The sequence below is a fragment of the Eptesicus fuscus genome, chromosome 19, assembly GCF_027574615.1.
Source record: "Eptesicus fuscus isolate TK198812 chromosome 19, DD_ASM_mEF_20220401, whole genome shotgun sequence".
Lineage (NCBI taxonomy): Eukaryota > Metazoa > Chordata > Mammalia > Chiroptera > Vespertilionidae > Eptesicus > Eptesicus fuscus.
In genome coordinates this window covers 13,653,099-13,667,142 of record NC_072491.1, presented here as the reverse complement: position 1 = coordinate 13,667,142, position 14,044 = coordinate 13,653,099, and the positions used below count along the sequence as shown (strand labels likewise).

Below are 14,044 nucleotides of genomic sequence, written 5' to 3'. Positions count from 1 at the left end.
GACTCAGAAAACATAAGTCAGCTTTCTCCTCCTCATAAGAAATTAAAACTCGAGTGTAAAATAAGCATAAGAAATAATTCAATTCTTTCTAAGCATATATAAAACGTAAATTACTTCCAAAAATGTATGGGGCCAGGTTTCTGGGATGTAGATCCTACTCTGCCCGGTACAAGGTGGGCAAGTTACTTAGTCTTGATGTGCTGAAGTTTCTTCAGTTGTGAAATGTGAAAAAGGCTGGTACCTGCTTCATCGGGTATTACAGTAAATGATTTCATATGTCTGCAGTATTTAGGACAATGTTCCATATATAGTAAGTGCTCAATTAATGCAAAAGACGACCCAATATCAATAGCAGTAGCCATAAAATACATCCGCATATAACTTACATACACTCATAATAAGAATTTATGATTTAGTAGAGCTAAGTTTGATTTCCTTGGTAAATTGACTTGAGCCCATCCATTGCTAGAAAATGTTGTGATAAATCAAAATTTGTTTTGTTTTTCTTTTTTCTTCCTTTGCGTGTTTTGCAGGGGGCAGGGGTGGGGTGGGGTGAGGGAATGCTTTCTATTCTCTGTTAGTGGGAAGACACAGGAACCATTTCTTTCTGTTGCACAGCATTTATTTCCCAATATTTGAGTCACTCAACATTTATTGAGCACATATTATGTTTCAGGCTGTGTACTAACTGTAGAGTTGTAGAGATGAATCATACCCCACTCTTTCCCTGAATGTCTTTTAAGACTTATCAGAGTCAGACATATAAGCAAGAAATGACACACCTTGAGCCATCCACCCTGTGGCAGGGTGTGAGAATTCTAGAATACCAGGTACATCCTGTCTAATAAAAGAGTAATATGCAAATTGACCGTCACTCCAACACACAAGATGGCTGCCCCCATGTGGACACAAGATGGCCGCCACAAGATGGCTGGCAGGGAGGGCAGTTGTGGATGATCAGGCCAGCAGGGGAGGCCAGTTAGGGGTGACCAGGCCTGCAGGGAAGGGCAGTTGGGAGGGACCAGGCCTGCAAAGGGGGGCAGTTGGAAGCAATCAGGCCAGAAGGGGAGGGCAGTTAGGAGGGATCAGGCCTGCAAGGGAGGGCAGTTGGGGGTGATCAGGCCTGTAGGAGAGGGCAGTTAGGGGTGACTGGGCTGGAAGAGGAGGGCAGTTGGGAGGGACCAGGCCTTCAGGGGAGGGAAGTTGGGGGTGCACCAGGCCTGCAGGGGAGGGCAATTAGGGGTGACCAGGCTGGCAAGGGAGGGCAGTTAGGGGTTACTTGGCCATCAGGGGAGGGCAGTTGGAGGCGACAAGGCCTTCAGGGGAGGGCAGTTAGGGGCAATCAGGCCGGCAGCAGGGTAGTTAGGCATCTATCAGGCTGGCAAGGGAGTGGTTAGAGGGTGATCAGGTGGGCAGACAGAAGCGGTTAGGGGCAATCAGGCAGACAGACAAGTGAGCAGTTGGGAGCCAGCAGTCCTGGATTGTGAGAAGGATGTCCGGTGGGATCAGGCCTAAATGGGCAGTCGGACATCCCTCGAGGGGTCCCAGATTGGAGATGGTGCAGGCTGGGCTGAGGGACACCCCCCACCCCAGTGCACAAATTTTGTGCACTGGGCCTCTAGTTAGCTTTATAATCCTCACCACAACCCTGGGAGGTAGGCACTGAAGCTCAGAAGACTCAAGTAATTTTCCCAGATGAGATTTGAACCCAGTGCCTCCGAAAATATATGTCCATGTCCTTCCCACTGATGCTAGGGCAGTGACACAGAAACGTCTCTACCTAGAAACATCAAATAAAAGGCTGGTTATCCTCACCTGCTCATGCCCACCTGCTCATTCAGGTGTGTGAACCCAAGTCAGACTGGCTTAGTGGCATTTACCAGTTACCTCCGGCACAGTGGTCAGACTAATAATACGCAGCCTTGACACTCACACGGCAAGTCTAAACTCTAGTGCAGACGTATTTTTGAATGGATATCTTTTAAATTCAGTGAGTCACTTTCACCTAAAAAGTGAGTTGTCATTTAAAAAAGTAAAGTGACACATATTCCTTCAACGTGTGGGCTGCTATTGGAAAAGGCCCCCATGTGTATTTCCTGTGATCTTTCCAAGCTACATTTGGATTAATGAGCCAAACTGATATAATTCTGAGCTCCAAAGAGATCCTCGTCACGATTTCAACCCTACAGGGGACCGGTAACTTCCTTAGCTGTAAGAGGCATAGCTGATCCTCCGTAGTTGGCAAAGGGAAATAAGTAATGCCAGGTTGGAAGCATGCGTCCCCTGTACATATGGAAGGCCAGTCCACTGATGGCTTTAACTTATAATGAGTTAAGATCAAATCAATATAGAGTTAAATATATTTAGTCTTAAAAGAAATAGAAATTTTTTTAGAAGTGTTAGTTTTTGCTGAATTTGAAACTCATTAAAGCCATGACTTTCAGGAATTTTTAGAACCGAGAGCTCCTGGTTTCAGAGGACATCCCCTATTGGCAAAGAGTGGTACTGCAGTTTTACTCTCCAATGCTGGATCTGCGTGAGAGGAAGAGTTTAGGCAGCCCAGGATTTGGAGTCAGAGAGGTGATAAGGCAGGCAGGGCAGCTCAGGGCCCTGGGGCCCTGAAAGTCTAGAAGGATACGCTTTCTCCCCTCTCTTCGCATTCCCCTCATTACTCGGATTGCATTTCGGAAGAGAGAATCAGAACTCGACAAATTGCAAATTCGTGAATTGTGACTGTTACTGAAATCTGCCACCAGTGACACATCCTGACCCATTTAGATAGGCGTTGGATTCAATGAGCCAGATGTCTCTGCGCAAACAGGTGAATTCCTGCTGTCGTTCACCTGAAATTAAAGGGGAAGCATTGCGGCTTGGTTTGACTTTAGCGGTGCTCCAGCTAATAACATCAGGAAAATAGCTTTTCAAATGAAAATACTTTTTTTTTTTCCCCTCCCCACTGGAGCTGGGACAGAGGTCAAGAGAGAGGAAGATGGAATAGGAAGATTCCATGCCAAACAGCTTGGACATTAGTCTTATTGTTCAAGAAGCAATGAATGACTGAAGAAATGGCATTCTTTTAGAGTGACAAAAATGTAATCTGCCCAGCTGGCTGAGTTTCCACTGAGATTTTGCAACACCCCAGAGCTGCCCATTTATTTAAAACGACGCCAGAATAGGAATCCTGATAACGCTAGCTTAGGGTTTTCAGAGCAGTCTCTTCCCCCTGCCTTTTCTCCCCTGTGCCCTTTGAAGGAATATGTGTTTTTTGTATGTGTTTTGCAGAGCACCTTCCTATAGATTTTATTTCGTTTTGTGTAATTGGCTTTCTGTTATATAGAGGGCGAATAAACTGGGAAATAAGCATGCGTGTGGTGTTAGAAGTAAGCTAGCTCGTCCTAGAGGAAATGAAGCTGAAGTTAGGAAACAGACAGGACTGTTTTCATTCTGCCGCTCGAGGCTTCGCTGAACTTGGCATTGGCAGGACGTGAGAATGGACTCACCCATTGACTCCACGCTGAGCCCCAAGGGGGATGGACCAGAGCATTTAGGAGGAGAGGATTTGGCACCTGTATGGTGACCCCAAAGTAAAGGTCCAAAATAATTTTACAAAGGTTGTCTTAAAGCAGCACGGGGTAGAAACTCTTTGGCCGTCATCCTTACATAGACCTTTTGCGATGCAGGAGTTCTGAATTCATCTCGCCCGATTTCCCCATCCTAGGTGGTGTCGGGATTATTAGATTTCCTCATCTGACTCTGGGCCAGCACCCCCTGTTTCTTGTTTTTCTTTCCGTCACTGGCACGGCTCAGTACATCGATTGGGTTCTTATACAGTGTTAAAAATGCCTTTTCTTCCAACTCCCCTTAGAGCTGCTGTTTTTACCCATTTGCTTACAAATAGATTTAATTCGCTCAGAAAACCACCTCCAGGATTTTTCAGTTCCTTTCCTTCTGTTCTCTAGAGACACATGCTTCGTGCTGGTAAAGCGAGACCGATGGCAACTTCGGAGTGGCATGCATTTTCCTGCAAGCCACGGTTAAGAACAGACACCCAGGTCCCAAAGAGGAAAGTTGGAGGCACTCTTGAGTCACCACTTGGGGGGTTGAGGGAGCTGTCCGTGATGGTTACAGGGTATGTGAGTGTGTGTGAGTGTGTGTGTGTGTGTGTGTGACAGATGACCTATTGAAATAATTTCAGAGCTGTTCTGTGGTTGCTACGACAACCAATGCTCTCTTGGCTTTCATCTGGCCATGTGACAGGGACTTTGACGTCAGCTGGAGGCAGAGTCTGTGGCTGAGTCCACACAGTCAAAGGCCTGTGAGAATCTGGTGGATGCTGGCTGCTGCCGCCTCTGCTGCTGCCGCTCCTCACGCCGCTCCCACCGCCTGCCGCTGCCGCTTCCCAGGGCTGCGGAGCATGGACTGTTAAATCTTGCCCTTCTTCCGTGTGAGGTAATTCGCTTCCTTTATGCACAAACAGTTAGATGTTTTATAGATCATTGTGGTTTCTCCTCTCTCTTACCTCCCACAAGTGTGTCTTCATGAGCAATGATTGTTGTACCCGGGGAAACTATGAAGCCGCTTTTAGTTGCTAATTTTGTGCAGCCTCTGGAATTTGGTTAGATTTGGATTAATGTTCTGGAAGTAGGTTAAAATGTAAGCGTCTTCCTTGCTCAACACATGCTAACATGGCATTCGTTAGAGATACGGATTTTGCAGCTTGAGCCAACTATGCCCCCATCGAATTCCAGGAATCCTCCCCTCATTGTTTTGGGTTTAAAGACTCCAGCATAGCTTGCAATATGTTGCTAACTTCGCTGTTTTTACAATTGCTGCCCTATTCTGAATCATCCCAGAATAGTTTGGAATTTGGTTTCTATCGCGTTTGCAGCATTCATACTTAGCAACAATAGGCACAGCGGGAAAGAACATTATACTTTGAAACAGAAGTTGGGGCTTTGCTTGTAAATAGGGTATTCTGAAAATACCAGGGAAAACTGTCAACAGCTTCCTGTTTAGAACAAAATAATCGGGACTATGCCGAGGAAGTTGGGCTGGAAGCTCTGACATGTGTGCCTGCAGTTGCTTTTTGCTTGTTAGAGCAAAGTGCACATTTTCAGCATCTTCCTCTGAACGTTCAGCTGTGAAGAGAAAAGCATCGGAGGGTCTTTACTGAGGAGTCATATCATCTCTTTTTATATTTAAAAATGGAAATAATTCCTTTAGGAGAAAACAGTAGCCCTAAAACTAAATTACCATAGGTAGATCTTCTTTAATTCAAATACGATACAGTCACTGAGAATTTGCTCCAGATCTTGAATGAATCATTTGATAACTGATTAGGAAGGCCTTTTATTTCTTTATTCCTATAACACTATAAAATGCCCATGGGTTTATGTGCCTTAATTGTAGTTTGTTTTCTTCCCAAGTTTAGTAATCTTGAATTTTCTATCGTTGTAAACTAGTTGGATCATTATGTGGCTTATAATTCAAGGAAAACCTCTGGTATTGAAGTTAATCAAAGCCTTGATGTATAATCGGTTTCTAAATCTCACAAGTTTTACAGGAAAAAAATAGCACAGGTTTGAGAGCAGCACATGTAATACACCTACTATTTTGATGAATAGAAAATAACGGTTTAACTATGTATATTAAAAATATATATTTTATGGTATGTGAACTATATCTCAAGTTAATGCAAGACTATATTGTTCTTATTTTTGATGTTCTTTATTCGTTTCTCTGATTGCATTTGCTTTATTCTGGAGATGAGCATTTTGAACAGTATTTAACTTCAGTGGTAAGTGAGTAATTGTGGGTGCATCAATGATTTCTCAATAGCTCTCAATGAGTGAATATTCATTTAACTTGCTGGCATTAGATAATGACTATTTTTGGTCAGAGTCTCCATGGAGCATTTTCTAAAAAGTCTACTCAAGGCAACTCTATTGAGACATCATCTCATTTAATTTATCTCATAATTATAACTCAGAGGTCATAGTCTTAATATCCATAGAAATATGCTAATTGATTTGCAATTCAAATGAGCATGGATAGGACCAGGATCTGTTATTTAAAAGCACTGTCTTTGGTAGGGAACTTTGATGTTTAGTTGTTTGTTTGTTTTTTTACTCAAAATAAGGATTTCTCATTATACTTTTCCAAGTAGCTTTCTTGATGCTCTTTCTATGATGTTTTAAATTAAGGTTATAAAATGACCGTATTCAGTGCTCTTATAAAATAGACTGGATTCCAGCAGTAGGAGATATAAGAGAACAATTCAGCAAAGTGTCAATGATCAAGTTCATCATTAGAAGAAAACAAACTGTGAAACAATAGCAGAGCTGCTTTGGAATCCACAGGTCTGTTCTTACAGCAAAATAAGTGGGAAAATGACTCTCATCAGAATCATCTATTTACAACACAGAGACTATGTGGCTTCAAGGTCAAGTTTGTTTCAGCTTCAACAAATACTAGCAAGGAATGATTTACTCTAGGAACGTGGCTGTTGCATTATCCAATGTCTCGTGTGTAGTTTCAGGGATTTTAACCTTTTGGGTGTCATGGACCTCTTTGGCAGCGTGGTGAAGCCTATAGACTCTTCTCAGAGTGCTGTTTTTTAAATGCATAAGATAAGGTCTGCAAGATTACAAAGGAAACCACTCTTATTGAAATATATTGACCAATTTTTAAAATATTGTGAATTGTGCTCTATTAAATAATACCAGCATTTGAAGTAGTGATGAGGGTAAAAAGTATTTTGAGATAACTATAATGATATGATATGAGAATATCTGCCATTATCCTTGGCAACAAAATCCCAGGTACTGTGGTTTGTGACGTCCATTTTAATGACAATAAATACTAAATTTCAGTTTGAGGTTAGTGAAGCTAAAGATGTAATATTTTTTCCATCCAAGTTCCTGGATCCCCTTACATTCTCTCTACCCCTGAGTTTAATGGTATGTGAGCTAGTGACACCAAAAGGTCATAGAACAGCATCAAACAAAATCCACATCATCATTTCCCCATTCAATTTCACCAGATTTTATTCTCTGAAAGGGTGAGTTTCCCAGAGTATTCTGGGATTTCTGTGTGAAAAGGAATATGTCTGTATAGCCACCAAGCTGTAACTTTCTCTTATTTTTCTCCTTGAAATCCATAAGTAATCTTACGTGACTTGGACTGAGGAATTCTTACCTGGTTAGATAGGGGTTAAAAGGAACAATGCATAGTGTTAATGCAAGGTATGCAAGTTAAAACCATGGACCACAGAAGACTATAGGAATTGACGAAGGGACCTTTATCACTCAGAGAAAATAAGCAAGAAGTACTTAGATGAAGAATGCAGATTGCTATATGAGATCATAGCTGAAGGAATACTCTAGAAGGTACTTTGTGCACAATATTTGAAACGTGCATTAAAGAACTTACGTAACTTCCAAGTTTAGTGTAAAGTACATGTGTGAATTGATAAATTGTCATGTTAAATTCCTGTTAGTCAGGATAGAGCCTGGAGGTTTATCTGCCAGAGGGCCCCAGGACAAATCACATTCAAAAGGATGTGGGGAATGGAGACACTTCTCTCGTACTTTAAACTCAGACTCTTACTTGACTTACTGGATATTTAAGAACAAGAAAGGAGCTCTAGCCAGTATTGCTCAGTGGTTGGAGCATCAGCCCATGGACTGAAGGGTCCCGGGTTCGATTCCAGTCAAGAGCATGTACCTTGGTTGCAGGCTCAATCCCTGTCCCAGCAACCAACCGATCTCTCTCTCTCTCTCTCTCTCTCTCCCCCCTCTCTCTCTCCCATCAATGTTTCTCTCTCTGTGTCTCTCCCCCTCCCTTCCACTCTCTCTAAAATTCAATGGGGGAAAATATCCTCAGGTGAGGATTAACAACAACAACAAAGAAGAGCAATAAGGGAAGTATTAATATTATTGTTTAGTGGGACTATGTAAGTCACTGTCTCACTCTCCATGTCACATTGAATTTGCAGAAGATAATGCCTGTTTTCTCTCCAGCCAGTCAGGTTACTTTGCAGTTGGTTGGCTGATGCCCCGTAGCCTTGTCTTTCTAACCTGCGTTTTGAGTGTCCAAAGCCATCCTTTCTCAGCGTGAGAGAATAGGAGATATGACGTTGTGCACAAGCTGTTGTTTAAACTCGATCCAAATCCCTAGCATCTGAAATGAAAGCTTAGCGCTTTTTTTCACGTGTTCTCTGGGAAATTACGAAAAAGGATTTTCTCAAACGTTTCTTATTCTTTGGACTCGAAAAGAACACCTGCTTTGGAGGCTTTTATGAAGAAATGGGAAAAAGTCTAAAAACATCTCTGACTCCAGGCTGCACTGTTTGCTTCCTTGATGGCAGGTGTTTGAAAATTTAAATTCAGAAAGGAACATGCCATCATTTTTTTTTTCATGAAATCAACTGTTATTTAAATGGCACCCTGTGATGGAATGCTGACTAGAGTTAGCATTCCAAAATAGGGCATTTTTTATTGTTTCCAGAAGTGATGCATAAAAGTTAGTGCTCATTAAGACTCGGATATAAAAATTATATGATAAATACTTAAATTCAGCGGAGCCACATTCTCCATACTAAAGACAGTGTGTCCTTTTTATCTGCCATGAGCTTTAGTTTTTTTTGGACATCTTTCTATAACTGCCTTTCACTAGAGACACAGCATCCTTTTCAAATTTAGTTTACACTAATGTAAAACATAGTATACGCAACTAACATTACAGTTCTAGATTTGATTCTCAGGAACGAAATCTCTAGTCTGAAAGATATTCCAGTTGCTGCTTGTCCTACTGGAAGAATTGTCCGTATTTCCTGAATTCTGTCCCAATGACTGCAGGAAAACCAAAGGCAGCATGCGGCTGTTATGAAAGATGAGTTTTTAAAAGGATGATCCTATATTGTCTTGGATGATTTTAAACCTCATCCATTAGAGATAAATGTCAGGAAGAGCGTTCTAATATTTGGCTGTCTGCTCAGCTGCCTCCCCCAGACTTCCATGTGATTCAGACATCTAAAACCACGACCAATTGTGTGATGGCCATATTTACAACATCTTTGGCGATGAAATAAAAAAATAGCATCCCACAAGTTATCCCATCCCGTGCCTTCCCACGTCTTACCACAAATCAGGTGCAGCATGAGGTCACATCATCCAATCCGCAAGTATTAGTTAACTGGCTAGTGCATCTACAGTATTAGAGTCGGCATTTTGGTTCCCTCCCTCAGCTGGTCCTTGAGTGGTCTATCTGGCATAAAGAGTCCAATGGACTTCTGAGATTTGTTTGCCTGTCCTTCAGTGCAAACATTCAGTCTTCCATGTGTTCAACAAGTATTAAGCACCTACCAGACACCAGGGATGCTGTGGTGAACAAGACAGACAAGGTCCCCCACCATCATGGAACTTACAGTCTAACTATAAAGGGAACCTGCCCAGAGATCTATGCGTATCGGCAGCCAAGATTTTTCCCCTACAGCTGTGCTGGCCAGTGTAATAAAAAAGAGAATCCTCACTAAAAGAAAAATACAAACTAACATCAAACCAAAAGAGACAAGCAAACAACCTGGGAACTATTAGATTTTACACCAGAATCAAACCTTAGAAGAGACATTCTTCAGCTGGTGAATAGCCAGCCTAATTTGTAAGTAATCTGTTCATATCAGTGACAAGGATTCCACATCAGTATGCCCAGCCCTACTGCCAGTGGACCAAAGGCTATCTATCTGTCCTCCAGTTCAGAGGAAATGAGACTTGTAGGTACAGACCTAGAGACTGATTTTTTTAATGCAAATACTCGGTCTTGTGCAAATAACGAGAGCCTTTCCATTTTATGAAAGGAATTCTTAAGTTAGTGCTGCCTGAGAATATCCGTACCATCTTCCCTGTACTAACACAGTCAAGACCGGCTCACTGCTGTACTAAATAGCCCCAAATCCCAATGGCATACTACAGCACTGTTCACTTCCTGCTCACCCACAGATCAGATTTGGGAGAAGCCCTCTGCTCCACCCAGCTACCCAGGGATTCAGGCTCCTCCATGTAGTTAAACTGGGGACAAATCCTGTGGGGAACCACCCGCAGGTGTTCCTTTGGGCAAGTTCCCTAGGTCACAGTTTTCTTACCTGGATCATATTAGTATCCGCCTTATGGATTTTTAAGTGAACTTACTTGGCAATGTCCTGTGATCATTAATTTTCTACCTCTGGCAGGGCTGCCCCCACCACCACCATCCCCCTAGGAACCAGGAGGTACTACTGTCCTAGCTGGAGGAGGTATGTCTCTGGTGTTATGAAAACAGCTAACACTTAGAGAGTCTTATAAGCTCTTTTCAAAATAACTTTTTCCCCCCTTCACAACATCTGTTTTTATAAATGAGGGAACTGAGGCACAGAGAGCTTAAGCAAATTGCCCAGTGGTACGTTATGAGGCTCTAGGTGTTTGGCTCTCAACTCCTGGCTCTTTTATTCACTGTGTTATACTGCCTATCAAGCTGGAATATATCGTGTTTTTCCTAGAAGTAATGTTACCTGTGGTGGCAGGTTGGACTCTACAAAAATGGCCACGTAATTATATCTTCGTCCACATGCTCCTCTAGAGTCTTGACACTCTCCATCAAGAAGTGGAGTCCACTGCCCTCCTCTTGAATCCACACGCGCTGTGATTGGTTCAACAGATAGAGTGCCGTGGGAGCAATGCTAGGTGACTTTTAAGGCTGGATCATAGAAAGAATACCGTTTCTTTTTCTCTCAGCTAGTTTTTCTATTTCTCTTACACACGACACTTGCCCTTGAAAACCAGCTTCCGTACTATGAGGAAGCCCATACCATGTAGAGCAAGCATGCCAAAGTCAAAGGCTAACACGGGCCAAATAAATGAGGCCCGGGGCCCGCACGCCGTGTGTGTGACATGCTTGATGTAGAGAGACCACATGTTGGAGTCAAAGCCAACACCTCCCTGAAGGTCTCAGCCAACAGCCAGCATCAACTGTCAGACGTGTGAGTGGGCAATCCCTCAGAGGATTCCAGGCCCCAGCCATCAGAGCCCCCTTAAAGCCCTCCTGATGCCAAGGAGACCCGAGATGAGCCATCTCTGCCCAGCCGGCCCTAAATTGCAGATTCATGAGCAAAAATAAAAATTGTTGTTGTTTTAAGTCCATAAGTTTTAGAGTTGTTTCTTAAGCAACTAGACCAGCTAGACCATATGGGATGACTGGAATACTGTATAGAGGACTAAACTTTAAGTATATACAGATCAAATATTTTTTTTTGTGATTTGGCATAAATAGCTAATCTGATTAAAATAATTTCTGAAGGAAACTGAGCCTTCCAGGACTCCTGCCCCTAATCAATGCACACCAGGGCTTGGAGGGTCTGGTGGGGTGGAGGCTAGAGAAGCCCTTGTTTCAGGCCTCACTGCCCCCCTCCCGGAATCAGTGCCAAATAAGAAGGAACAAGTAAAGTTAAAAAGAAGAAAGAAAAGATAGTTCAGCTACCAATCAAAGTATAAATAGCTTTGGTCCACGCCTGTTGGTGAATTTGGAACAGTGTCTTACATATTAATGCTGTTGCTGGTCTAGAAGAAGATTGGGGCTCCATTGAAACCGGCCTCCACGCTTTAGTGAAACCTCCCTCATTGCCCCCTGCTGCCTGGGACCCTCTCTGTAGGACAGTCCAGTGTCGATGGCAGTTCCTGTGCCATTTTCCCTTGGTCACTGCTTAGTCCTCCTTCTCTGCCTAATCTGCTGCCTCGTTTTCTATTGTTAGATCCTGCCATCTCCTTGACACTCTCTTCTGTCCCATTTCCAGTGCTCCAAGGCCAGGGAGTTCCTCTCCGTCAGGTAAGATTTAGCTCCTTCAGCAAAGTCTTTTTTCCTCTTGACAAAGCTGCCAAAATGGCAGCTGTCCAACTGGCTTGTGGCTCCCTATGTTGGTCAAACCTAGCACGTGGAATCCTCAGAAATATTGTCCTTGTGCCCTCACTCAAGGAGGCATCTCTGTCTCTCCTGCAGCAGAGAAATCAATACCCCCGACCCTCCTCTCCCTTACTTAAATGTCACCCCCTCCTGATGGGCTTCCCGCCTTCCCTTTAGAAAGCTAATTGCTGTGTTGGATCATTCACATATTATTTCAATATTTATTAACCCCACATGGTGAGCCCTGAAGTTAAGCACCTACAAAAAGATTTCTTTGGTGTCCAAGGACTGGCAAGGTTCCTCCAGCTGCCTCTTATTTGCTGACTATAGACACCAGGCAGATGTGGGCCAGCCATCCAGACCTTTCAGTGGTCAGCACATGACCCACCTCATCCAAGATATTCCAGCTAAGTAGGATACTACAAGGGTAGTAGGTCCAGCCAGTCTTTGAAAAGGTTATAGTCCCGCTGAGGAGGCTGGGCAACCTAGGCAGCTGGGGTTCAGAGCTATGTCTTGTTTGTTGGTTACAATCTCTCCTAATGCCTAGTGTAGTGCTGGACACATATTACTCACTGATTAAAATCTCTGGTAAGTGACTCATGAATAGATTAACTGCAGAAGGATATGTGGCAGTGAGACAACTGTGTAGAAGAAGTGAGTGATGAAGAACATTTGGCATGACCTACGGAAGTAAAAGGGTTGTCCATGAGTGAGAAATATCTTAATTATGTCCTGGCAACAGAAATAAGACACCCTATATGGGATCAAGAAACTGGTTGGGGCGTGGGAAATCCTTACAATCAACAAGGTTGGTCTATGGAGGATCTAGAATTGGTCAATTTAAAATAGGCTGGATTTGAGCTGATAGACAGCAGGAAGCTAGGAAAAGGCTAGGAGCTAGTGAGAGATGTATGTATCAAACAGTGTAGTAATACTTTAATCACTGTATCCTTTTGCTTTAGACAATTTACTTTTAAAATCCTGAGTATTTATTGTGTTTCCTTTTCTTCTATTTTTTTTCTCATAGAAAAGTTCTAACTTTAAATTAAAAAACATGAATTCTTCTTTTGCCCTCAGTACTGTGTGAGTGGCCTTGTAACTGTAGCTTGGTGATATCTGTAGGGAGAGCTGTGTCTTTCTTTTTTTTTTTTTTTTGTATAAGTGTGTCCCATGAAGTATTTGGGACATATACTAAAGCATTGTTGGTAGTTTAACTAAAATTCAGATTTAACTGGGCGTCCTCTATTTCATCTGGCAGCCCTACCCCTAATCTTAGTCGTGGAGATCCAGGCTGTCATATTTGGATATCTGGCCACCATAAATTGACAAGAATAGAGGGCAGGGGGTGTGCCTTATATCCTCACCTTCCTTCGAAAGTCTAGCGCAGCACTCAGCTTGTAACAGGTATGTTGGAGTCAGTATTACATGGTTCTTATTCAAAGGAGACTAACCTTGGTGCTGGCCACATGGGAGTTGAAGGAGAGGAGAGCCTGGGCAGCAGAGCTGACATGTCCTGGGTAGACCTCCTCAAACCCATGGCGATGAGTCGTCCATGCTGACTCACTGCCCATGGTCTCCATCACCTGTGACATAGACGGTGATGTCAGGGGCTGGAAACTGTATCTCACAACCTAAATATGTCTCCGTCTTTCTCTTCTTTCTAGCTTTGTGGGTGCAAACCTCATTTCAAATATCATGAGTTACTGTGAAGGTTTTTTAAATTAAATCACATTTCCCCGCTCGTTAACGTGATCATGTGAGAGTTACATCTCCATTGTGGGTTGATTTTTTTTTCTTCCCGAAGGTAATAAGTTAATGAATTATGCACAAGGGAAGTTTCTACTTCAAGGAAGCTTGTAAAATGAAAGAACACTTCGTTTGTTTCTTTCATTGTAGGTCCCCATTTTTTAAAAGTCAGGGCACACCTGTTTCCAGGAAATGGTTTGTTAATAAGATAGCATGGGCTTTGTGGGAGTGTGCCAAAGAATCTTCACGATGTTGTGTTCTTTTCTTTTTATTTATTTTCCCAAATTGCTATCCAGAGGAAAGACATTAATGGGAGGAAAGCGCAGCAGCCATCTATTGGTAATTAGTGCGTCTATGGTGTCTGCTT

General features: G+C 42.8%; 1 protein-coding gene across 1 annotated transcript in view; it reads left to right on the top strand.

Annotated features, from left to right (window-relative positions):
- Nucleotides 1-4,328: 4,328 nt before the first annotated feature.
- NCALD (neurocalcin delta) overlaps nucleotides 4,329-14,044 on the top strand; it is a 70,908-nt gene continuing 61,192 nt past the window's right edge. The window contains exon 1 of the mRNA XM_054708454.1: nucleotides 4,329-4,449. The gene's annotated coding sequence lies outside the window, so the exon portion shown is untranslated. The remainder of the gene's footprint in view (nucleotides 4,450-14,044) is intronic.